Source organism: Cavia porcellus, unplaced genomic scaffold (assembly GCF_034190915.1).
Source record: "Cavia porcellus strain 051 isolate PalLab524CR breed Dunkin Hartley unplaced genomic scaffold, mCavPor4.1 scaffold_6, whole genome shotgun sequence".
In the NCBI taxonomy this organism is placed as follows: Eukaryota; Metazoa; Chordata; class Mammalia; order Rodentia; family Caviidae; genus Cavia; species Cavia porcellus.
Window position 1 is genome coordinate 46,057,501 of NW_026947489.1, and position 26,758 is coordinate 46,084,258.

Here is a 26,758-nt window from a genome sequence, read left to right on the forward strand (position 1 = left end):
CTCCATGACTTGGTGTTTTGCTTATGCAAGTAAAAAGCCACCATCTGCCCAGCACAACTGTAAGGCATGAAATAAAAAACCACATATTCGTGTTAGTAAAATATTACTGCCTTTGAACTTTGGAAATCAGAGACATAGACAGCTGGGCTTGTCAGACCATATCAGAGATACTGGGCATGTGAGCTTATCAAACATACCAGACCATTCACTGCCCCCTTACCTAAACCACAAAAAAGGACAAATATCTCAGCCTGCAGCATAACATCCTGACCCATCACTTTGCCATAGACCCTGTGTAGGCATCACAGCCTCTAGGAAATCATGAGAACATGACCTCCCAATTGTCCCCAAACTCAGTTTGGTATAATCCCCTTGTCACCAATGCATCCCACTTTGTTGTTTTCATTTTTGGTTTGTTTGTCTGTTTTTGGTTTGGTTTGATTTTTGTTTTGGTTTGGTTTTTGTTGTTTTGTTTTTGCTTTTGACTTTTTGTCTTTTTTTGAGATAAGGTTTTGCTATGCAGTTCAAGCTGGCCTTCAACTCACTTTGAAGCCCTGGCTTGCCTCAAACTCAGCACCTTTTGAGTGCTGAAACTACAGGTGTGTGCCACCATACTGGATGCATCCTACTTTGGAGCAACTATTTGGACCCTTCATTTTCATACCCTCATGATTGGTCCCATTATATAATACCTTACCTCTTGTAATTGTATTAACTTTGAATTACCTCTAATTTTATAGTCCTTTAATTCCATTTTCTCTTTTCCAACTTTCTGTATCCTAATACAACAGTTTGAAGTGTACTGTGTGAACTGAGTGTTGTAAATATCTCTAAGATTAGAAAATAATAGCTTGTAGTTGCCTGAGTAATGATTACTAAGTAAAATCTATAGTACCCAGTGAAATGATACCAATGATTGTGTATTCATTAATAGTCAATAAATCCTAGCCAGGTGTGGTGGTGCAGCACTTGGCAGGCTGAGGCAGAAGGATCACTGAGTTTGAGGCCAGCCTGAGATACATAAGTGAGTTCAAGGCCAACCTGTATTACACAGTGAGACTCTGCCTCAAAAAAAAAGTCTTGATATTATGGAAGACACAAATACGTCAGTATATTTAGTAATGATTTAGCTCGTTCATGATGTGTGCTAATATTGTGACTTTATTCATTCTATATTTATAATCTAGAATCCTTTAGTAAGAAAGACCTATTCCCTAATGACATAATGGTCAGTTCTCACCAAGGAAAACATGAAAAATTCTTCATTCTTTCCCATTTGTTTGTTGGCAAATGAAGTCATTTCCCAGCAACCTGAAAGATGATGTGATTTTGTGCTATTAGTTCTTGAATTTTCACCCATGTTGGTATGCTTTGAACCACTAATTGAGGCAGTAGATTAGAGTGTGGCCAACTGGCTGGATGACTTGTCAATCATGGAGATCCACAATGTATGTACAGAAAACCAGTTCCCAAGGGCTGCTCCTGGGGCAAATCAGAAAATGCTATCTTCAGTTCTTCTGGTGTGAGATCAAGCAAGTTTTTGATAGGATGGCCTAAATCTGATATCAGCTTGAGGACTGAGAGATACAAAGGATGGTTTTGACCTGGCCACAGTAGTCTCTGATTGTCCCAAATCTGATAACACTCAATTTTCCAGAGTTCCAGTTTAAAGAGGCCCTTAATCTCATCAAAATTGTGATGTTTCAAAGTAGGTATGTTTGGTCTTATTATTGCTGATGCACAGATGCAAAAAAACTTTGGAATCCCTAGAGTAATGAAAGTCTATTTTATATGCTGATGATAAGAGCAGTGGCTGATGGTTCTTAGTTAGCTTCAGGGTGGTATCTGGGTGGTCACTAGAAAGATCAAGGCACAATTAGAGACCTTCAGCCTCAACCCCACCTGCTGAGATAGAGAAGGCCAAAAGGTTAAGTTGATCAATAATAACTTATGATTGAGCCAATCATGCCCACATCTTGAATCTTCCAATAAACCCCAAAAGGCTGAGACTCCAGTGACTTCAGGGTAACTGATGATGTGAAGATTCCTGTAAGGCTGTGTGCCATGAGATAGCATGGGAGTTGCTTGTTTATTTCCATAGTCTTAGCCTTATGCATCTATTCCATCTGGTTGTTCAACCATATCCTGTGTAATATCTTTTATGATAAGTGAGTTAAAGTAAACAAAATGTTTTGCTGGGTTGGCTGAAAAACAAAATTTTTTTTGAAACAGGATTTCACTATATAGTTCAGAGCAGGCTTGAAGTTATTTTGTAGCCCAGGATGCTAATATAGATAGTACAATTGAGGTTATGAAATTATTTTCCTTCACTCACTTGAAACTGGGCAATGCCTCAGGACCAACTCCACTCCCAACTTTGTTCTAAGGCCTACTGTCCGGAGGAAGAAATAAGAAATACAAAAACCCCTGAACCTACCCTGAAAAATTCCAATATTACACAGCAAGACTCATGAGCCTGAAACATTTCTGATTATCATAGGCAACTAAATTAGGTAGAAATTAATAGGCAGACAGGGAAAGGCCCTGGTGGAAGTCAATACAAAAGATGAAAGCACATCAAAACTGCCTGGAGGTGCATCTAAAGAAGGCAAAACCTGAAGATAAAGTCACAGTAGCCAGACTTGCATAGTTCCCTAAAGAATGAGTGGAAATTGAGATCATACTATCATTGGTACCACCTGAAAGGTTTTGGCCCAGACAGGACACTGTAGCCAGGAAAGCCACAACCGGAAGCAGGAAGCCCCATCTTGCCCTGCCCCTAGGAAGTTACCTGTGACGCCATCTTCCCACCCCTGGGAATTTACATATGGCGCCAAACCTAGGACCAATGGGCTACCTGTGTATCCCTAATGCCTGCCTTAGGTTCCACCCCAAACCGAGGCTATTTACAGGCCCCCACGCCGCGTGTCCGCTAGAGAGATCGCCGGACGCCAGCGGTGGGGTGCCGGTCATCTCTCTCCGTGTTCTCAGAATAAAGGCCACTTTTTATTTTATATTTCTCATCTTTTGTTAATATTTTTCATCTTTTGGAAATAACTCTATCACCACCCAGTCCACTAAATCCAGATATGCATCACATACCTGGAAAGCTGATCTGCATACCTGGACCCATCCTTTCCCCAAATATTCCTGTTTTAGAAGTCATAGATAAGCCAAGGTTAATGATGTCAGTCATATACCATTGCTATGTGCCCCAGTTCCCTGTTGGATCAATATTAGCTGAACAGTTACACTTGTAATCCTCAAGGTTGATTGTAGTTTGACTCACATTACAACTTTAGCGGTATAAATTACTACTGACAAAGTGTCTCAGTGACAGCCCACTTGGGACCCCTTTTGTTTCTCAGGAACTATTCCTATTTCCCAATAAACCTTTTCTACTCTTAATCTCCTTTGTCCATTTGAAATCATTCTTCAAGTTCAGGGCCATGAACTCAGCATGTCGGACATCTAGGCATTTGGGAGTAGTATTTCTCCTATATCAGTATGACCAACAGTAACCTTTCCTCACTGGGAGCTCAATGAAGGTTCCTGTATACTGACTGTATCTCATATATCCAGTTGTAACAGAGGGAACTATGACAAAGGACATGCACAGTAAACACAGTTACCGTGACTCAGCTGCCACTGACTGTGTCAGTCACATAAGTCAATCATGCTCTGCAAGACCAGACATATGGTGCCCTAACTGGGTACAATGTTTAAAATTCTTAAACCCAACCCATTCAGCGTTTATGTCACTTTCTTTCCTGCCAGAATAAGGCTGATCACTGAACCATTGTTGAAATCTTCTGGCTATGCCAAAATATTATTTGGAAGCTCTTTCAAGTGTCTCACTAGATCCAGGTGTGTGGTACACACTTGTAATCCAGGCACTCAGGAGACATAGGTAGGAGGGTCATTGCAAATTTGAGACCAGTGTGGGCTACAAAGTGAGCCCAAGGCCAGTCTAAACTGCACAGGATCTCAAAAAGACAAAAAAAAATGTATCTCACCAAACAAACCTTACTGGGTTCTGGGTTCCTTGCCTCTCCATCTTGAGTTAGATTCTAGGTTCTTCTTGTCGCTAACAAAAATTGAACAAAGTACATAAAAAAGAAAAAGAAAAGCAGTGGTCAAGCTTATTTGAGAGAGTAAAAGTGAAGAGTGGGGGAGAAACTGACTCTGTAGAACAAGTTTTGGCTCTGTCAAAAAAGAAAAAGCAGTAAAAGGACACCCTGGAGGGTGCAGGGCTGGCTACCATGAAGAAAGTCACAGGAACACAGTTTCTGTCTGCATCTTTTATGATGTTCAAAACTCAAGGAAACCCATAAGAACATCGACATATTAGGTCCTGATCATACAGGGAAATGAGACTCCTGACCTACTATTTCCACGAGTTCCTGTACTCTAAAACCAAAGAATGAATTTAGGAACAATGGAGGTGAAGGGTAGAATAAACTTATTGAGGGAAAGAAAACTTCTGTCTGAAGAGAGACAGAAGGGGTCCTGAGTGGGTTACCAAGGACTTTGCCTTTTTCAGGGACTTTTATAGAGTAAAACCATGGGGGGCAGGAGGTGGGGTGGGGGAACTGGGAACTCAGAAGGCAGATGCACATAAGGTGGGACATAACTATAATTAGCCAATAAAATCAATAGTTCAGGTAAAATTGATTATATTAGGGACAAATGGGAAAGCAAGTCATGTAGGAAGTGGGCATTCTTAGAGAGCAGTGACTCTTCCCTAGGGGTTGGAGGCGTGACTCCTGACTTCAAGGTGACTCGAATTTAATACCTAAGGATTATACTTAAGGGTGTGGTTGCATTTGTTTTGCCTTCTGTCTTGAGATCTGGCCCACAGCAAGAGGTGTGTGTCCCCTCCAAGGTCATCAGATATCTGGTCTTCTGTGAAGCTTCCTCAAGGGCCTAGCCCTGTCTGACTGCCTATAACATTTTTAACTGGCTCAGTCAGCTGCCTGATACACTGAGAGGGGATGCTAGGAACCCACATCTCAGGCTGACATCAGGTCTAGACCATCCTATTAAAAACCTGCTTGATTTCTCACAAGAAATTCATGTGTAGGGTTTTAGGACCTCTTTTGCACATGTGTCTAGGATGTTGTAATTAACAGGTCATGCTCACTTCCCTAGCCAGTTTTGCTCTGCCCTAATCTCCTCCCTTATCATGCCTAATTAAACTTCATTAAACTTTGCTGCTTGTTTCTTACCCTCATTTGCCATGTTCAATTCTTCAATCCTTGTGCACAAGATCTTAGACTCACCTGAGGCCCCATCACTCACAGTAGCAGAATTAGAAGTGATGATGTTCCTTCTCAGACTCCCCAGTGCTAGGAATACAGGCAGTCACCACCATACCCACCTGAAAAATTAATCAAATGAAGAGAATATAATAGAAATTTGCTTTATTGCTATTCAGTCAAAAGCACTACAACCAGGGGTACAGCTCAGCACCATGGTATCTGAAAGGTTCTTGCCCTAGAATAAATTCCTGTACAGTTATGGCAGTGGTCTAACATGGCGGAAGGCCAAAGCAGGACTGCTTACCACTTCCTGCTTCTTCCTCAGCCTTAATTGCAACTCACCTTCCTGTTTGCAAGCGAAGAAACCTCCAATCAGCTCCTTGCCTCATCAGTGTCCACCCTAAGTGCAGCCCCTGGTCAGAGATTATACACAGATCCCATACCCCACGTCCCAGCAGAGAAGGTCAGGCCACTGGTGGTCATGGAGTTCTCTCCCTGTCCTGGGAATAAAGGCGATTTTTACTTTATATTCTCTCTTTAATCGCACCGAAAACTCTTTTAGTGTCTATCTGGCAAGTATGAGATCATGAGTTCAATTCCTGGTACCAAAAAAAGAAAAAAGAAAAAAGAGCAGAGTTAACATCTGAAGTAGGGGAAAAGGAACCATCTTTGGGATTTAATGCTACCTCCAGGTATCCAGTGCCGTAATTAATTGAATTAGAGGATACACAACTGTTGCCAGTTACAGAATATGGAGAACAGATTACTTTCTTGGTATGAGCTAAAAACCTCCTATACCTTTTCAGGTACAAAAGTATCCTGTGTTAATTGCTGAGTAACAGAAGAACAAATATTTGATTTTTCCTCATATAATAATAACGTTCTATCTGAAAATTGCTCAAAATATTTTCTTAAAAATAAAATACATCTTATAACTATGTGCAGCTCTACTTTTTCTTCTCTCTCTCTCTCTCTCTCTCTCTCTCTCTCTCTCTCTCTCCATGGTTTCACCATGCAGTTCAGGCTGGCCTAGAACTCACTGTGTAGCCCAGGCTGGCCTCAAACTCAGTGATCCTCCTACCTCAGCCTCCTGAATGCTGGGATTATAAAGCATGCATCCCCATATTAGGCTTTTTTCTTAAATTTGAGACAATTTTACTTCTCATAAATAAAGTGTTTTGTAAATTAATTAACCAACAATAGAAATATAAAATTAGAAGACTGATGTAGTGGTGCACACCAGTGAAAGGGAAAAATCATACAAGAGAAGTTTTTTTTTTAAACTTTGTTCTTTTGACACTGCCTAGCTCTGTAATTGTTTCATGGCTCTGTAACTACTTTCTTGACTCCTATTACCTTGAGAGTATAACCTCACATGCAGGATGTCTGATTGTAATTGATGATCATTAATCTAGTCTTCTAACCAAGGATCTTATCCTACTAACTAATCAGAAGAACTGCCAGGCTATTGTGTCTCACCTTTGTACCTCCTGCTTATGTACCGTATAAAAGTCTTAGAGCATCAGAGATCAGGGACTGATATTTTGGAAATGATCCCAATTAGTGTCCATTGACATAAAATAAATCTGCCTCCAAATACTGGGTATCATTTTAGAGTTTCTGTTTGCCATAGCGCCAACACTCAGACTGAGGCAAGAAAATTACTAAGCTGAGACTAGCCTGGGCTACATAGTGAATTCAAGGCCAGCCTGAACTACATAGCAAGAACTTGTCTCAAAATATCTAAAAAGGAGAAGAAAAGGAAGAAACAGAAGCAGCAGAAGAAAAAATACATAATTACTATAGTTATGCACAGTCCTAATGTTTATGCACAGTCCTAATGTGTTAAAAAAAAAAATATAGGGCTGGGAATGCAGCTCAGTGGTAGACTGCTTGCTTAGCATACATAAAGCCTGGGATTCCAGCACCTGTGCCCCCACATGTAACTCCAGAACTCTGGCAGCTGAGGCAGAAAGGTCATGAGTTCAAGCCCAGTCTCTGGGCTACATAGTGAGTTTGAAGTCACCCTGAACTATATGGTCAGACTCAAATCAAACAACAACAACAACACAACACACAGGGTGGAAAACACCTTGTGAGTTCAATTATGTATGTAGACTTCTCCTTTTCCTGTAAAACAAATTCCTCAGGATAAAATGTTGAGGGTAAATATGAAAATGTAATTAAGATTCTTGCTATAAGTTTCAAATTGAACTGATTTGTATACTCACCAATGCAGTAATAGTTTTATAATACTATTCTACCATAAAATACAATTGGAGACAGAAACTGCTGGTCATCTAGGGAGACTAGCTAAGTGAATATTGCTTTCCATTTCAAAGGAATGGATATTCACCAGTGTAAGGTACAAACTCAATTCATTCATTCTGGAATTTAGTGGAAAAAATACACTTGAAAGTACAAAGTTCTGAAGTCAATTATTCTACCAGAAAGCAAAGCTTTGAATTGCATATTTTATTATCATATTTCATCTGGAAAGATTCAATTCAAATATTTATGAGCAATGAATAATAAATTGAGTGTAATAACTAGTTATTTCTCTTTTTAAAGATTTATGTTTTTTAAAGAAAGAAATGTGCTCAGGGAATGAAGAATGATTGGGCTTCATGACTTCATTATGAACACTGCTTTGCTTTGGGTCACTTGGGAAATCCTAATTTTGGAAAAAAACATTTTCTTCTTTTGATGCAGGAGTGATGTTAGGAATGTTATCTAAAACAATGGAAGCCAGGCCATGGTGGCACATGCCTCAGGAGATTGAGGGAGAAGGATCTTTCCAAGTTCAGAACCAGTCTGGGATACAAAATGAGCTCAAGGCCAGCCTGAATGAACTACGCAGTGAGAGCCTGTCTCAAAAATACAAAAAATAAATACAATTTTTAAAAATAATATAAAAGTTTCAGAAAGATTTCCAAAGATAGATTACACTGCCATTGGGCACTTAGAATGTTAGAAGCCAAGGGCCGTGGATATAGCTCAGCAGCGTAATGACTGCCTGACAAATGCAAGGTCCTAAGTTCAATTCCCAGTACTAAAAAGTAAATAAATTAATAAACAAAACAAAGGAGCCATTAAAAATTTAGTGGCCAAAATTAGGACAGTGGTTATAGATAGAAAAATGATTAAGCTCCCCTTCTTACATTCATGAGCTAATTGAGGAAACAATTGATATTCTATAATATAAGTGACATTGAAGTTCTGAAAAAGACAATGAATTACAAGAGAGAAAAGTGCAGAAGAGGAGGTAAGCTACTCACAAAAGATTCCATAAATTTTAGGACATCGAGTGATTAATGTCTGTAACAGATGATGCAAGAAAATTTCTGACAAATCAGAAGGTCAGAAGATTAAAGAGAACAAAGATAAGAGAAGGTACTCAACTACAGCTTTGGACCAAAAAAAGAGAGAGAGAGACAGAGAGAAAAGGAAGCAAAACAAAAAGAAACTGCTCCTCAAGCCTGAACTTATATTGATAATTTGGACTTGAAATGCCCGATGGAAGCAGGACATAGTTGTACATAGCTGGGATCCCAGCCCTCTGCAGCTTGAGGCAAAAGGATAGCAAATTCAAGTCTACCCTGGGCAACTTAGCAACACCCTTTCTCAAAATAAAATTTTAAAGGGGGCTACTGAGTATGGTGGTACACTCCTATAATGCCAGTAGTGGGGAGGCTGAGACAAGAGAACCACTGTGAGTTTGAGGCCAGCCTGGGCAACATAATGAAAGCAAGCCTAGCCTGGATTGCATAGCAAGACCTATCTCAAAAACAAAACAAACATATATATATATATATATATATATATATATATATATACATATGCAAATAATAGAGCTTAGTGCAGAAGATGTTCTGGGTTCAATCTCCATTTAAGATTTTAAAAAAGTAGAAGAAAAAAAGCCTAGTGAACGAGGATTATCAAGCATCATTTCATTCTGCTTACAAACACAACGAATTGAGAAGCAATGGGTACTTCTCCTTAAAGATGATTCTCCTACCCTAAAACCCACTTCCCTTACTCATATTGTCCCAACCCTATTTACTACAGTCAATGTAGTTTCAATGTAAACAATTTGTGATTTTTCTGCCCATATTTGTTATAAAATACTTTTAGATCCAGCTCTAACTTGCTGCTAGTGACTAACAGAATTTGTCTTGACTCTAGTTCCTTTTTTTCTGATTAGCATGTTTTATAACTCAATAAATTTTTTTATTTCAAAGATCTCCTGGGTCTCTAAAATTTCAGTTTAACATAGATATTACTTTATTATGGTTATATCACTAAAAACACACAGAGAGACACTGTATTTATGAAATTACTTTTCAGAAGAGAGAGGTTGGAAGTACAAGCAATCCCAGTCTCTCTAATACATATTAGTGCAAAAACTCTCAACAAAACACTGGCAAACAGGATGCAATGAATCATCAAAAGGATCATATACAATGCATCTCAGGGATGCAAGGATGGCTCAACACACACAAACCAATAAATGTAACTCATCACATAAACAGAAGAAATGACACAATTACATCATCTTCCCAAAACACATTTTTAAAAAGCCTTTAACAAAATGCAACACCCATTCACAATTTTTTTTAAATATCCTGAAAATAGATATATAAACAAATTATTATTAAAAAATTATTATAATATGTTAAAAACCCATTTATGATAAGCCTACTGCCAACAACACATTAAATGAAAAACAGAAAGCTTTTCCTGTAAAATCAGGAAAAAGACAAGAATGTTCAAGGCCTGGAGTGGCAGCACAAGCCTGTAATCCTAGCACTTGGGAGACTGAGGCAGAAGGATTGCCATAAATTTGAGGCCCACTTGGGCTACCACTGTCACCACTCATGCTAAACATAGTTCTCAAAGCATTATCCAGAGCAATCAAGCAAGAGAAACAATAAAAGTAATATGCATAGAAGGAATGAACTCAATATATCATTTTTTAGTTGCTTTTCACCCTGATATAAAATACTCAATACCCAAAATTAAAGGAAGTTAAAAGAAGTTAGGTTTAAGGAAGTTAAAGGAAAGAAAGGTTTATTTAGCATACAGTTTGTAGAGGTTTCAGTCCATCATCAGCTGGCTCCAAGGGAAAGTAACATGTGGCAGAGGAGAAATAGATCATGGTGGGCAGAAGGTAGCAAAGCAGTGAAGTTCCAAAGAAGCAGCAGCCTGCCTCTCCCTTTTATCTTTTTCAGGCTATCTGCTCTTTGAGCACTCCCTTATCCACACCCAGAACAACACCAAATCAATCAGAAGACTAACATAGTAATCACACAATAGTCACAGAGTAATACACTCTAAATCTAGACACCTCTGAATAACCTCACCTATGACAGCATGAATCTTTGGAAGGACATCTAGACATAGCCATGACAATCTTTATTTGCAGATCACATGAGTCTTTTAATTATAGGACCCATAAAATCAGACATGCTGGTAATCAGACCCCTGTAATTCTAGCTGAAACAGGAGGATCACTGCAAGTTTGAGGTCAGCCTAAGCTACAAAATTAGTTCAAGGCCAGCCGGAACCACATAGTAAAACCCTATCTCAAAAAATAAATAAACCGTACTAGGAAAATTGCCTATCCACATGCAAAAGACTTAGTCTAGACCCATACATCTCACCATGTACGAAACTAAAATCAAAGTGGATCAAAGATCTATATGTTAAAACAGAAACACTTAGGTCAGGTATGATAGTGCATACCTGTAATTCCAGCACTTGGGAGGCTGAGACAGGAACTCTGCAAGTTCAGCGCCAGCCTGGACTACATAATAAGTTCAAGTTCAGCCTAAACTGCTCAGTGGGACCTTGTCTCAAAAAAACCAGAACCATTTAGTTGGGTATTGTGGCACCTGTAATTCTCATACATGGGAGGCTAAGACAGGAGGATAGCCATGAGTTTCCTAGCATACACATGAGTTAGCCTAACATACACAGCGGTTTCAAGACCTATAATGGCTGATACACTGGGTCAACTTGAAAAGTTTAGAAGCTCAATTTGAAGAAAAAACAAAGAATTAACAGCATGTTAAAATTTTATTTCTGAGGTCCTGTGCCAGCCTGGAACTGGTTACTTCCCTGAGCAGATTTGTTTTCCAGCACCAAGTGCATATTTCCCTTATCTAACCCCATCCTGAACCTTATGTTATCTCAGGCACTTGTTTCCCATGACTCCAAGTTTGCCCGGAGTTTGAACTTGCCTTAGTATACAACATATGTGGTGTAATTCTCCCTTAGGCCAATCAGTAGTGAGATAAAAATAGGTAAAAGTCTTTTTTTTTTAATTTTATTTAAGGAGAAAAAAAAAAGCAGAGAAAGGGTACGAGTTATACAGATTTACAGAAAAAAATAAACAGTAGGAAATCACTAGTTAATGGATTACATATTGTCATCTTAGAAATAATTGTTCAAGTCACAAAATTAAAGCTTGTAAAGTGGACATTCCAACAATGATACTGCAAACAATTCTGTTCAATGATCCAATAAAACTCAGTGATATCATTTTCTATCTTATACACTTAAATATACATGCAGTTATATCATTTAGAGCACTTTCTTTTCCTCTCTTTTGTACAATGACTATCACACATTTTGGATTTTATTGCTCCCACGGTTCTTATTACTTTTTTGGAAGAGAGTAAAACCAAATGTGACATAACAGAACAGAGTCGGTCAAATCAAAAGGGTGGACATAATAGATAATGTAAAAATATAATACAAGGTGATCAACAATGGTTACCATAATGCCTCCCGCTATCTCTAATAGAATTACCTATATCATCAGTTATAATAAAATTGAACAAAACAGTAAAGAACAAAACCGACAAAACCAAAATATTGGAGACATTGTAGGTCTTCAAAAGTAGATAAAAGTCAACGAGAATGGGCGTCATAATGAATCTCACTATCTTCACAGCTGTTGCCTAAACTTTCGAACCTGGTACTATTCAGCAAAACAGAATAGGGGAACATCAGTCAAAAACAAGATGGTGAGAGTAATACAGGGTTTTAAGGTAAAAGTCTTAAAGGCATAGATGTAAACAAATCCTTTCTGAACAGAACTTCAGGGATACAAGAAATAATACCAAGAATCAACTAGTGAGATCACATCAGTTTAAAAACCTTCTGTAAAGTAGCAAAAACAAGCAAAATTAAAGAGACAATCTACAGAATGGAAAAAAATTTATACCAGCTATTGCTTGAATAAAGAAATATACAAAGAAGTCAAATATAATTACACTCCCTTGGCAGAAGCCATGCTGGGTCTGAGAAGAATACAAGAAGCTGATTTGCTCTTCTCATAAGCCGTGCAAACCATGTAGGGCCCAGGAAGAAAGAAACCCATTTGTCCTTCCTGTGTGCCAAGCAGTGCACAAGATGACACTCAAAAAGCCCCACTCCAACAACCTGAAAGTAACTGGTTGGTTCAGAGTACAGGCTAGGTTGATAGCAATTGAGGTGTGAAAACAACTAAATGCTTCTATTATTTGATTGATTTTGCAGGCCTAAAGCCAGTAGTGTAAGCATCTATTAGGAGCATAACAGTATGCAATATGGCAAATATGGGGGATTTCCTTCTGTCTTGTTTTTGAAATCCAGTATTGTTCTCACTGTTTAGTTTTGTTCCAATTTATTGTTTTGTTTAATTTAGTGATCTGCTTTGATTGGTTTTATTCCATTTTGTTTTATTTGATTTTACTATGTCTACTTGTATGGGCAACTATTGTGAAGATAACAAGATATATTATGGTAACCATTGTTTATTTCCTATTGTCCTGTTATGAATTTCTGTACTACTTTCACTGTTTTGTTAAGTTTTATTCTCTTTAAAATTAAGAAAAAATTACATTCCCCAAAACAAAAGACCCAATCAAAGACTGAACAGATAGTTTTTGAAGAAGTACAAATGGCCAATAAATGTATTAAAAATGTTCAATATTACTACCATTAGGGAAACGCAAATTAAAGCTACACTAATATTCTGCCTTATTCCAGAAGGAATGGTCATCATCAAGAAATGAAATAACAACAAATGCTGGTGAGGATGTACAGAAAAGGAATTATTCTATATTGCTAGAGGGAATGTGAACTGCATAACCACTATAAAAATCAATATGGAGAGTCCATAGAATTCCACTGGACTCAGCTATTTCCTTCCTAGGTATCCTCCCAAAATAGAAGAAGTCATCATATTGTAGGGATACATGCATGCTCATGTTTACAATAGCACAACTTATAATCTTGAAAAGAATTCATTTATCCATCAACAGATGAACAGATAAGAAAAATGTGGTATTTATATACAATGGGATACTACTTTTCCAGAAATATAAACTGTAGACATTCATAGGTAAATGGATACAGTTTAAGACCATAATATTAAATGAAGTAAGTCAGAAACACAAGTTTAAATATCACATGGTTTTTCTTATATGAGAAACATATATATATGATAGAAAAAGAACTAGGGAGATCTTTTTCTAATGGATGAAGGAACAAGAGATGTAGGGAGTGGGAGGGGAGGGAAGGAAGGGATGGAGAAAAAGAAATTGAAGGAAAAAAAATAGACCTTTTGCAAATGAGAAGACCAAGAGTTAAAAGGAGCAGGGAGATGAAGAGGGGTAGGAAATTTCTAAAAAGAATCAAAATGTATTATATACATTTACCAATGTCCCATGATAAATATAATCATTATGTACTGCAAACATATACTAATAAAAAAATGAGGAAAAATTCCTTTTTTTTGTTTAAAAAAAAAGAAATATACTTAATCATAAAGTTGTCCACTGGTTTTGAAATGGAATGTTCTCTTTTTGTGATCTTGGGAAATGACCCCAGAACCTTCACACTGAGCTACATTCCCAGTCATTTTTATTTTATTTTATTTTTATTATTTTTATTTTTATTTGTTTGTTTCTTGAGTGAGGGTTTCCCTTTGTAATTCAGACTGGCCTTGAGGTCACTATGTAGCCCAGGCTAGTTTTAAACTCATAGAAATCCTCCTTCCCCACTCTCCTGGCTGCTGGGGTTACAGTCACACAACACAATACTTGACTTGATGAACAACTTTTAGTCACCGCAATCTAAGTACTACTTTTCTGGCTAGGCTAAGTGGCACATGCCTGTACTCCCAGCACTTGGGAAGCTGAGACAGGAGCTGTAAGTTTAAGACCAGCCTGGGATACAAAGTAAATTCAAGACCAGCCTGAATTGCATAGTGAGATCTTGTCTCAAATAATAATAATAATAGTAGCAATAATAAACAACTTACACAAATACTATTTTTCTGATAATTTTCAAATAGGCACAGTAATCTCCTCACTTGAAAACTATGTTGGTTACTTTTCTCTCATTACTGGGACAAAATAGCTGACACTCAAATATAAAGGAAGGAAAGGTTTATTTAGCTTCCAGTTCATGGAGGTTTCAGGTTATAATCAGCTGGCTCCAAGGCAAGGTGGCATGGCAGAGGCCAACAGTTCATGGTGATGGAAACAGTAAAAGTGGCAGGAACGAAAAGGGAGGAGTGTAAGAGAAGACTCTGTCCCTTATATGGTACATAGCTACCCACCCGAGAGTGGATGTAGCACTAACACCCATAATTCCAGCATTGGACCATGAATAGTGTTATGACAAGAACCTTTGTGTCACCTGATATTCAGGTTTTTTGTACCTCCCCAAAACTGAGCTGAATACACAAAAGTAATAAGAAAGGCAGATTTATTAAAAGGAAAGTAAATGCCACAGAGTGGGCCTGGGCTAAGGAGAAAGAGATTTAGAGGTCTTATAAGGACCCTTCCTGAGTCTTGGGATTTGGGGTTGCACCTAATAAGACTCTATTCAATTAATTGATAGTCTCCACCCTGTGTTTTAGGCTGATGTCAGGATGTTAACAAGATACAATGAGAGCATTCTTTTATAGTCTGTAAGAGTAAGAAGCCATTCTCTGCTGTGAAACTAAAGTTTCCTATAGTATGTTTCCTACACTGTCTATTTCCTATCTCGCTGAAAGAGGATGATATTTTGACGGCTGTGGGGGCATACACCTGAACTCCTCTGGAAGGTTGAGGCAAGAGAATGGAAAATTCAAGTCCAGTTTGGGCAACTTGGCTAGACTGCATCTCAAAATGAAAAAAATAATACGGCTCTGTATGAAGACCCCAGTTTCAACTATCAGTATGAGGGAGAGAGAGGCAGAGTTAGAAACAGCCAGAGAGACAGAGAGATGGCAGACAGAGAGATAAGGGACAGAGAGAGACACAAAAACAGATAGAGAGACTAATTATTTGGACATTATGGTCTCAGACAGACTCACTCACCAATGCAGTTATCATAGCAGTTTCTAGTTAAACACTATCATGTGAAATCCAGTGGAAGTTTGTTCATGTGTTTACATGCACTACATGGGAGGGATTTTTCAACCTATTTTGAAGTGCTCTTGTGTTTAGCTTTCATTTTGTCCAAGAGTTTTTGTGTCATTGTGATAGAAATTTTCAAATCCTAACAAACTAACTAGTAGACTGATACCATGTTAGGATAAAATATGCTTACCCAGCCTGCCATAGAGCTAGAAAACAAGACCATGTCAGTTTTAACTGACTGTACCCAGCTGCTATTTCAGATATCCCAACCTTAATAAATTTGATCACAATCCTACTGCACAATCTGTTTTCTCATATATATGTGTGTGTGTGTGTGTGTGTGTGTGTGTGTGTGTGTATGAATATTTAAAGGACTTTCTAATCCAGCAACAGAGTAGGTAGGTAGCCTAACCCAATAAAAACTCACCACACTTCCAAGCTTCTGTACTTCCTACTTGAAAACCTATATAAACCAAACCTGAAACTGACTTGGGGATAATGGCTTGGAACTGATTCCCACCAGCCTGCAAACATAATAAACAATTGCCTTTCAACTCTTTGGTGCAGAATGTCTTCCTTTTAGTTTGGTACCAATTCTGCAACATTATAGCTTTGTTTTTAAGAACAGTTTGAGTGAAAGAGACAAGTTTCCAAAATGTGAAAAAAAAAAATGATGGGGAAAAATGGTGCAGGGAAAAAAAAAGAACAGAATACATACAGACACTCACACATACCATTGAAACAAGATGAATGTGATAAGGAATGAACACAAATAAGGTTAGGATACATCAAATGATTTTAAGGAAGGGCTCACTGTATTGGATGCAGTAGTTTTAAAAATTATGAGACAATGAAGAAAAATTAAATCAATGATATGATAAATTAATCATTTCCACAAAGAAACTGATTCTTGCTAAGAGAGAAAACATTATGAGCAGGTGGGCCTGGTCCTTATTTTGAATGTGTGATTGAAAGTCCATTGGAAAAATGTCTACCACATTGCTCAGAAAGAATCCCTTACCCCTCCTCCTACTCACCAAGTCATTAATTCATTTTTGGCAAGTACACTTATCTCCTCTATTGACTTTATGCACAAGTGATGTTTATTTAATTTCAACTTTTTTGTTCACTACTTATACAATTTGAATTATTTATTTTTTTGCAAAACATATGAATCTTGAGTTGGGATTTAAGGTATTGCTATTGATATGATTTAGGTATGGCTGTTTGGATTGGCCTGCAAGACTCTACCAGTTGAAATTTGCTGCCCAAATGGTTGGGAATACAGATTCCATGACAGAACACTTGCCTAGCATGTGTGAGGCCTTGGATTCTAAAAGGGAAAAACTGTACATGAGAAATTGTTCTTGTCAAAACTTTATTATTGTTATTGTTTTTATTGCTGTTCTTTTGGCTCTTTCCCTACTTCATGGCTTGGTAATTACTTTCTTGGCAGTCTGTAACCACATGAGCTTAACTGAACATGCAGGATGCCTGATTGTACTATTGTACAAAGTTTCATGAACTGATGACCACTCACCTACTCTTGTAACCAATGATTTCACCCTGCTAGCTAATTAGAAGAACTACCAGGCTGTTCTGTTTTGCCTTTGTACCTTCTTTGTCCCTCCTGCTTATGCATAATATAAAAGCCCTATGTTAGAGTTTTCTGGCACAATAGAGAAGCAGAATATAAGAAAAAGTAAAAGTGGACTTTTTATTTAAAGGGCATGGAGAGGAGCTCACAACCAGTAAGGCTTTGGCTTTCTTCTCTGACTGGATATGTGATGTCGGGTATATGTGACTTTTGACCAGATGTGGTGCTTGGGGAAGGCATTGATGACATGTAAGGAACTGATTGGAATTTTCTTCATACACATGGGGAAAGGAAGAAGGAAGTTGTAATCAGGGGAAAAAGGAGGAAGTGGCCATCAGGGTAAACATTCCTGATTTGGCCTTCCACCATGTTGAACTATCACCATAATGCTCTGCAATTTATTTTAGGGTAAAACTTTTTCATTCCTGTCTATTTATTGTTAGAAAAATGGTGAACTCTTTTTTATTATTTTCTGCTGAATGGGGGCATCATGTTAGGGTTTAGGAGAGTTGACAGGATGAGGGTTAATGCCCATGTAGAAGCTGGACCAGGTGTTTCAATCAGGACAACTTTATCATTAGTGAATGCTCACACCCTGGATTGGAGAAATAAAAAGACAAGGTGCTATGAGAAGGCAGGCCACTATCATATTTAAAGGACCCAGGAGAGATAGAAGGAAAGGTTCCCTTGATCCAAATGTGTCATTCCATTAGGGCCATGGTGAGGAAGAATCTGAAAAACAAGCATGGAGTTGAGAGGGGTGAAGTTGTGAGAGGTAATTATTCTTCAATCTGAAAGAGTAAAAGTTAAAAATGTAAGTAGGGCCTTTCTGGCTGACCACCTCAGGACCCAGGAACTCCAGCCTGTGGCATGCACAGGGCAGGGCCAGACCCAGGCCCCTTCTGTGTCCCCACCATCCTGCTACCCACCCCAAGACCCAGGAACTCAAGCCAGTGGTACATGTCCCTATAGTCCCACCACTGCCATCAGGGCCCCCCCCATCTCCTGGACCTAGTATTGCTATTGATTTTGGGCTCCCACACCTCCCCCTAGAACCTTGGACTGCAGTGGATTAACCATGCTGTATTGAGGACAAACTCAGTTACCCCTCATCCAAACAGAAGAATTCAGCAGGCTTCCATGAGTGAGGTGAGTTTGACCCTAAAATAGGAATAGAGTTTGCCATCTTCAGTGAGTAAACAGGAGCAATAGCAAAGCCCCCTCCAGAAGTAGGACATTGGTGAGCTTGGCAAGAGTGTGGGTGAGTCCTTTCTCCACAAAGACAACATCAGGTAGGTTGAGGAGGGTGCCAATTAGGCCTCCCCCAACCTGGAGAAAATTAAAAGGGCCTGTGAGACACCCAGAGACACAATAGGGTCCCAGCCAAGACAAACACTATAAACAGAAAGGTCTGGTGACTCTGAATAACCTGAAGACATAATAACAGCAGAAAATAAGTAATGATTTCCATTAATACTGCTAGACTTTTCAGCCGAGAAAGAATATAGGACTCACCCAACAGGCCCTGCAAGGGGAACTGAAAAAACTGACCCATGTCTTCATTCATTGTGTTCACTCATTCATGTTCAGTTGTGGAACCCACAATTGAACAAACTTCAACCTTACAGTAGGATCCTAAGATACACACTATCAACAGTTGAGGCTAGTAGGATTGAAAGACCAAATATTAATCCAAAAGGGAAAAACAGCAAAATGAGAAATCAAAATGTAGTCTCAAACATCTAGTCAATCAGGAGCAAATACAGGAGACATTGAAATATAAGACTTCAAAAGTCACAAACTGGAAATCTCTGAAAAGATAGCAAGTGAAATAAAAAAAATCCATGAGGCTAGAGAGCAAATCAAATTAGAAGTAATGTCTCATGTAAAGACAGAAATAACAACCTTAGTAAGAGTTGCTCAGTGCAGCTAGAGAAGAAATAGATTAAAAAGTAGAGGAGCATGGGAAAAAGATTGAAATCTTGAATGAAAAATATAGAAAACAAGCAGAATTCATGAAACAAACTCAAAGAGACATCCAAGAAACAAAACATTCTATTGAAAGTTGGGTTGGAGCACTCAGTCTTTAGTTAAAAAAAAAAGAAAAGAAAAGAAAGAAAGTTGGCAAACCCATTTAAATGAAGCTGAGGATAGAATTTGGGATCTTGAGAACAAGATCACAATTAGTGACCATGAAAGGATAGAACTTTTAAAAATAACAAAGCAGCATGAAATCCAGCAGCTTCAAGATGATGCCAGGAGAAACAATATAAGATTAATAGGCATCAGTGAAGATGCAGGAGTCAATACAAATGGCACAGGTAAATTATTCACAGAAGTAATATCAGAAAATTTCCCAAACATCAGAAAAAAATTCTGGTATGCAGATAAGTGAGTCATATAGAATACTAAACAGTCACAACCAACATAAATCTACACCCAGACATATAATAAATAAGATCTCAGACATGCAGCATAAAAACAAAATACTAAAAGCTGTTAGAGAAAAGACACAACTCATCTAACAAGGAAAACCCATTAAAATCATGACAGATTTTTCAGCAAAAACCCTCAAATCAATACGAGCTTGTTGGGAGGTATTTCAAGACCTGAAAGAAAACAACTTCCAACCAGATTGATGTACCCAGAAAATCTTTCATTCAAGTTGAATGGAGAAACAAGATACTTCCATGACAAAGAAAAACTGAAGAAATTCATATCCACAAAATCAACTCTAGAAAGAGTATTGAAAAACATACTAGATAGAGATAAAAATGACCATGATCTCCAGAACAACCACAAAAAGAAACCACCACACAAGACAGACAGTTAAACAAGGGGGGAAAGCAGACAACAGACAATTGGAACATAACATGACAAAGTCAAGCCAGTACATATCAGTGATATCCATAAAGGTAAATGACCTAAATTCACCTATCAAAAGAAATAATAGGTTGACAGAATGGATTGAGAAACATGATCCCACAATATTCTGTATACAAGAAACACATCTGACCCAAAAAGAAAACTCATAGATTAAAAGCCAAAGGATGAAAAACAGTATTACATGCAACAGGAACCCAGAAAAAAGCAGGGATAAATATTCTATTTGCAGACAATGTGAACTTCAAACCAAAAATGTTTAAGAAAGATAAAGAAGGTCACTACATACTTATTAGTGGAAAAACTCAAGAGGAAAAACTAACAATGATAAATATATATGCACCAAATACAGGATCGCCAACTATGTAAGACAAATACTAATGAACATCAAAAACAAATATACAAGCACACAATTATAACAGGGAATCTTAACAACCCATTATCACAAAGAGATAGATGAACTAGACAAAAGGTCAGCAAAGAAATAATAGAACTAAATCACACTTGTGAGCAAATGGACTTAGTAGATGTTTACAGAGTAATCCACCCAACCACGTCAGAATACACATTCTTCTCAGCTGGGCATGGGACATTCTCCAAAACAGACCACATATTAGCCCATAAAACATTCTTCAGTAAATGCAAAGGGATTGAAATTATCCCATGCATAATACCTGACTATAGCACACTGAAATTGGAAATTAATGGCAAAAGAAATTGCAAAACCTGGGGCTGGGGATTTAGCTCAGCGGCATAAGCACCTGCCTTGCAAAGCAGGCGGTCGTGAGTTCGATCCCTGGCACCGATAAAAAGTTAAAAAAAAAAAAAGAACTTGCAAAACCTGCATAAATATGTGGAAATTAAATACAACCTTCTGAACAACTAGTGGGCTATAGATTAAAGAAGAAATAAAGCAATACCTACAATTCAATGAAAATGTGGAAACAGAATGCCGTAATCTATGGGATACAATGAAAGCAGTCTTAGAAGGGAAATATATAGCAATAAATTGTCAGATCAAGAAAACAGAATGAGCACAACTCAATGCTTCATCTCAAGCTTCATGAAAAAGAGCAAGTCAAACCCAAAGCTCACAGAAGAAATTGTAAAAATCAGAGCAGAAATTAATGTGATTGAAACTAAAAAAACTGCAAAGAATTAATGAATCAAAGAGCTGTGTTTTTGAGAGAATAAATAAAATTGATAAACCTCTAGCCAACTTTATCAAGAAAAAGAAAGAAAAATCCGAAATTCATGCAGTAAGCCCTGAAAATAGAGAAAATACTACAAATCCCATTGACATTCAAAAGATCAGAATATCAACTTTGAAAACCTCTACTCACATAGAGTGGAAAATAAGGAGGAAATTGACAGATTTCTAGAAACATATGAACTATTAAAGCTCAACCAAGTAGATATAGCAATTTTGAATAACCTAATATCAGCTATTAAAATTGTAAATGTAATTAAAAACTGTTGTACCCAAAAAAATAAGACCCCAAGATATTAATCACAAAGGGGGGCAAGACATCTTTAAAAGAGTGCTTTACTTAAACTGGTACCCAGTGGCACAGTGCAGATGGAGTTTGCAAAACTGTGCACCTGAGTTAGAATTCTGACAGATTAGTATAGTTCACTTTATGATTATCTCATTGATGATTAAGTACATAGCAATGAGAAACAGAAACAAGGGGGGCATTTGTTCCCCTTTGCTTGAGGTCAGAGGCATTTCACAGTGGGTGGCTAGCCAATTCATAGCCCTTGGTCTGCCAATTCCAGGAACATTTGTCTCTCACAAAGGGAACAATGGTTGACACAGCATCATTTGTCTCTTACAAAGGGAACAAAGCTTGACACAGCAAACAGGTTACTCAGGGAACAACACATACAGAACAGCATGACAACACGGTCAGTTAATTTATAAATATGTGGTCAGTGCATGGTTACTAGGGTAATGAGCACAGCACAGAATGACAATACTGCTATTAACTATCCTTTTAACTAATTATTTTTGCTAATAACTATCTTTGAACTAACTATTTTAGTTTTTTTGCATTTTAGTACAACAAAAACTTACCAACTGTTGTAGTCAGGGGTTGTGCAGGGAACAATTAGAATCAGGACATGGAGTTTATAATATTATTTTTATAATGGTGACCGGTAGTTAACACAAGAAAATGCAGGAAATCTTTCTGCAACACCAAAGACAGAATATTTAGTCAAGGGCCTAAATCCCACAGCAATGTCCCACATGAGTCCAGATGAAAATCCAAAACTCATGACAATGCCTCCCATAAGTCCAGCTGGAGATCTAGAGCCCACAAGAAGAACTCACACCAATCTCTTATGGATCCAGGCTGGGAAGGTCTAAAGGTCAGTGGTGGAAGCCAGAAAGTCCATGCCAGCTGGGTGAAGGAGATGTGCTGGTGGGCTGACAGTTCTATGCTGGAGCCAAGAAATCACACTCACAGCAAAGACCAGGCTGTCCTGAAAGGCACCACAGCCATTCTCAGTGACATGGAGGGCTTGAGCTCCTCTAACAACAAGCACAGTCGGGTACATACCAGGAAACCAGTGTGACAAGCCCATCCTGGAGACCAAGTGTCACACATCTTTCCATCCAGAGCCAGGAAGCAATGCTTTATGTGAGGGCCAAAGCTTCTACAAGAGAACCAACAGCTTAAACAGCAACTCATAGGAGAACACACGATGCTTCAGTGCAATAACACCTTAATGCGTCAACACCCTAACACCTTCCTTCTCCTTCTCCACCTATTTATGCTGACAACTATCCTCAAGTGAAGCATCTTCACTCAGCACCATGCTGATGTAATCCAGCTGGCATTAAGTTGACCACAGGTCTTAATCCATAACACCAACAAAGAAAAGCTCAGGTCCTGATGGATTCACAGCTGAATTCCATAAGAAATTTAGAGAAGATTTGATGGCAATACACCTTAAACTCTTAAATGAAATTGAAAAGGAAGCAATCCTCCCTAAATCATTCTTGGAGGCAAGTATTACTCTGATATCAAAACCAGAGAAAAGCCCAACCAAAAAGAACTATATACCTCTTTCATTAGTGAACATTGATGCAAAGATTCTCAATAAAATACTAGCAAATAGAATGCAACAAATCATTAATAACATTACACATCATGACCAAGTGTGAGAGAGAAATTATGGAAATATTGCCTTTCACAATAACATCTGAAAAAATGAAACACTTAAGAATCAACCTAACCAAGAATGTAAAAGAACTGTATGCTGAAAATTACGCTACACTTAAAAAGGAGATTGAAGAGGATATTAGAAAAGGGAAGGATATTCCTTGCTCTTGGCTAGGAAGAACCAACACTGTGAAAATGGCCATACACCCAAAACTGTTATACATATTTAATGCAATCCCAATCAAAACAACATTAACATACATCACAGATCTAGAGAAAACACTCATAAAATTCATTTGTAAACAGAAGAAACCTACAATAGCAAAGGCAATCTGGGCAACAAAGGCAAGACAGTAGGCATCACAATCTCTGACCTGAAGTTATACTACAAAGCTACAGTAATAAAATCTTTTTTTTTTTTTTTTGTCTTTTTCCTTTTTATCGGTACTGGGGATCGAACTCACAACTGCCTGCTTGCAAGGCAGGCACTTATGCCGCTGAGTTAAATCTCCAGCCCCTAAAGCTACAGTAATAAAATCTTAAAATGCTGTCAAGAAATATGGACTTAAAAGTACTTTTGTAGTTGGCATTACTGAGGGTATTGGTCACAGTTATGAGATAATCCCTTTTTATTGGAAAACCTTAGTGCACATTATTGTTTCTCCAACCCAATATCAGGTGTGGCTTCAAGAACATAATGATGCTGGAGACACACAAGCTATAGATAATTTAGATTGCAATATTCCAGTAGGAGCTACTGCATTATGAGGTGAGGGAGCATTTTCAGCTATTCACCAAGTTCATTGCCACCCTCAAGTTTATCCTCAAATGGTTCAAATTGTTTTAAAAGCTTGGAAGAGAATCCCTGAAGCAGCAAATGCACAAGGTTCCTTTAGTACTATTAAACAGAAGACTAGTGAATCTTTCCTTACTTTTATACATAGATTAAATAAAGTCAGATGAATAAGAGAGCAGCAATTCTATTTTGTTAAATCAATTAGCATACAAAAGAATGCCAAAATGCTTTAAAAGACATATATATATAACCTGCTACTACCTTGGGGATGCCATGTGTGGTTTATAAGGTTTCTACTACTTTTCATAACCTTTTACCTCCTAGGACAGCTGGCCGAGTTCCTCTCTGTTCACATGCATCAAAAAGAGGTACTTTTGTGATTCCCAGTGTCACTGATGCTGATTATACTGGAATACTGTTGATTCAATTGTGGTTTCTCTTACTCATTCAACTACATGTTTCTGAATCTATAGCTCAACTAATTGTTTTGCCTTATGTCTCCTCCAAAGCTTATGACGTTACTTGTGGAAATCAAGAATTTGACTACTGTGGTGGATGCTGCTATTCCCTTGGGAAATGAATGTCCAACTCTCTCTTTATTGACAACCTTTCCTTTTCAAGTTTGCTAGACACTGCAGTGGATGCAATCTCTGACTTGTTCTCTACAGCAGGCCCTTCAGAACATCAGTCCTAAAATTCATCTGGAACCAGAAGAGACCTAGAATAGCAAAGGCAATTCTAAGCAACAAAGGCAAGACAGGAGGCATCAGAATCCCTGACCTGAAATTATACTACAAAGCTACTATAATGAAATCAGCATGGTACTAGAATAAAAACAGACCTGAAGATCAATGGAGTAAATTAGAAGATGCAACTACAACTACAAACACACCCAGCCACCTTATTTTATCCATATTCACTGAAAGAAAGATAGTATCAGTAAGTGGTGCTGGAAAAATTGGCTCCCCACATGCCAAAGACTGAAACTAGACCCATGCCAATCACCATGAACAAAACTACAGTCTAAATGGATGAAAGACCTAATTATTAAAACAGAAACACTAAATCTACTGGAAGACAAGGTAGGTGGAAGTCTTGGAGACATAGGGGTAGGCAGAGAATTCATGAACAAAATGCAAACTGCACAGAAAACACTTTAAAAGATCAGCAACTGGGATCTCATATTATTGAAAAGCTTCTGCACTTCAAAAGAAATCACTAGCAGAGTGAAAAGAAAACCCACAGAATGGGAAAGAATTTTAACCAGCAACCCCTCAGACAAAGGACTTATATCCATAACATATAAAGAACTGAAAATCATCAAGCTCCCCAAATTCAAAGACCGTCTCCAAAACTGGGCACCTGAGATGAACACACAGTTCTCAGGTGAAGATATACAAATGGCAAATAAATATGTGAAGATATATTCACCGTCACTGGTCATTCAAGAAATGCAAATTAAAACAGCACTGAGATTTTATTTCATTCCAGAAAGCGTAGTTGCCATTAAGAAATCAACTGATTGGCCAGGGATTTAGCTCAGCAGCATAAGTGCTTGCCTGGCAAGTATGAAGTCATGAGTTTGATCTCCAGTACTAAAAAAGAAGAAGAAGAAAAGAAATCAACTGATAACAAATGTTCACAAGGAATGTTGGGGGAAAGGAACACTGCTCCACTGTTGGCAGTATTGTAGGCTGGTGCAGCCACTATGGGAACCTGTATAGAGATTCCCAGAAGACCAGGATTGGAAGTTCCATTCAATCCAGCTATTCCCCTCCTGGGTATTTTCCCAGAAAACTAAAAACATCAAATCACAGTGATATATGTGCACCCATGTTCATAGCAGCACAATTTGTAATAGCTAAATCTTGGAAACAACCAAAATGCCCATCAGCCACAGAGTGGATCAAAAAGATGTGGTATTTTCATACAATGGAATATTACTCAACTATAAAAAGGATGATCTTGAGGCCTCAATAGGTAAATAGTGACAACTTGAAACTATTCTCATAAGTGAAATAAATAAGAATCATATTTATAAATATCATATTTTTATACCACAGTATAAAAAGTAATAATAAATGTAGGAGTAATGAAACCAAAAATGTGTAATTGCTATTGTAAAAAGCAGAGGAAAAGCAAGTGCTCTAAAGAATATAACTGCATGAATATTTAAGTGTGTAGAATTGATAACCATATTACTAAGGTTTTGTTGGGTCATTTAACAAAACTGTTTGCAGTCTCACTGTTTGAATGTCCACTTGTATGCTTTACTTTTGTAACTTGAACAACTATTTCTAACAGGACAATACGTAATTTATCAACTAGTGATTTCTTGCTGTTTCTTAAATTCTGTATTATTTCTACCCCTTTTTCTGTTTTGCTTTTTTTCTCTTTAAATAAAATTTAAAAAAAAAAAGAAATGAGGACTATTTCTGAACCCTTGAGGAAACACAGTCCAAATAAGTTGTTGAGACCTGAGAGTGTCTAGGTCACTCCATGTAAACACAAAGAAATCCTGACAATCAGGATATGGTGGAATGGTAAAAATAAAAGGGCATCTTTAAGAGCTAGGACTGTAAAATGAGTGGTGGAGGGAGGGGTATGAGAAAGTATGGTGTAAGTGTTTGGTACCACTGGGTGAATTA

The 26,758-nt window shown here is 37.9% G+C and overlaps 1 long non-coding RNA gene across 5 annotated transcripts in view; it reads left to right on the top strand.

Moving 5' to 3' along the window:
• LOC134476432 (uncharacterized) overlaps window positions 1-26,494 on the top strand; it is a 91,886-nt gene extending 65,392 nt beyond the window's left edge. For 2 of the 5 annotated variants that reach the window (XR_010048069.1, XR_010048073.1), the window contains exon 4: window positions 1-3,755. This exon is cut by the window's left edge and continues 1,650 nt beyond it. This is a non-coding gene — a long non-coding RNA (uncharacterized LOC134476432). Of the gene's footprint in view, window positions 3,756-18,314; window positions 18,411-24,619 lie in introns of those variants that run through there. The other 3 variants (XR_010048072.1, XR_010048070.1, XR_010048068.1) reach the window with 3 other exon arrangements.
• The last annotated feature ends 264 nt before the right edge of the window (window positions 26,495-26,758 follow it).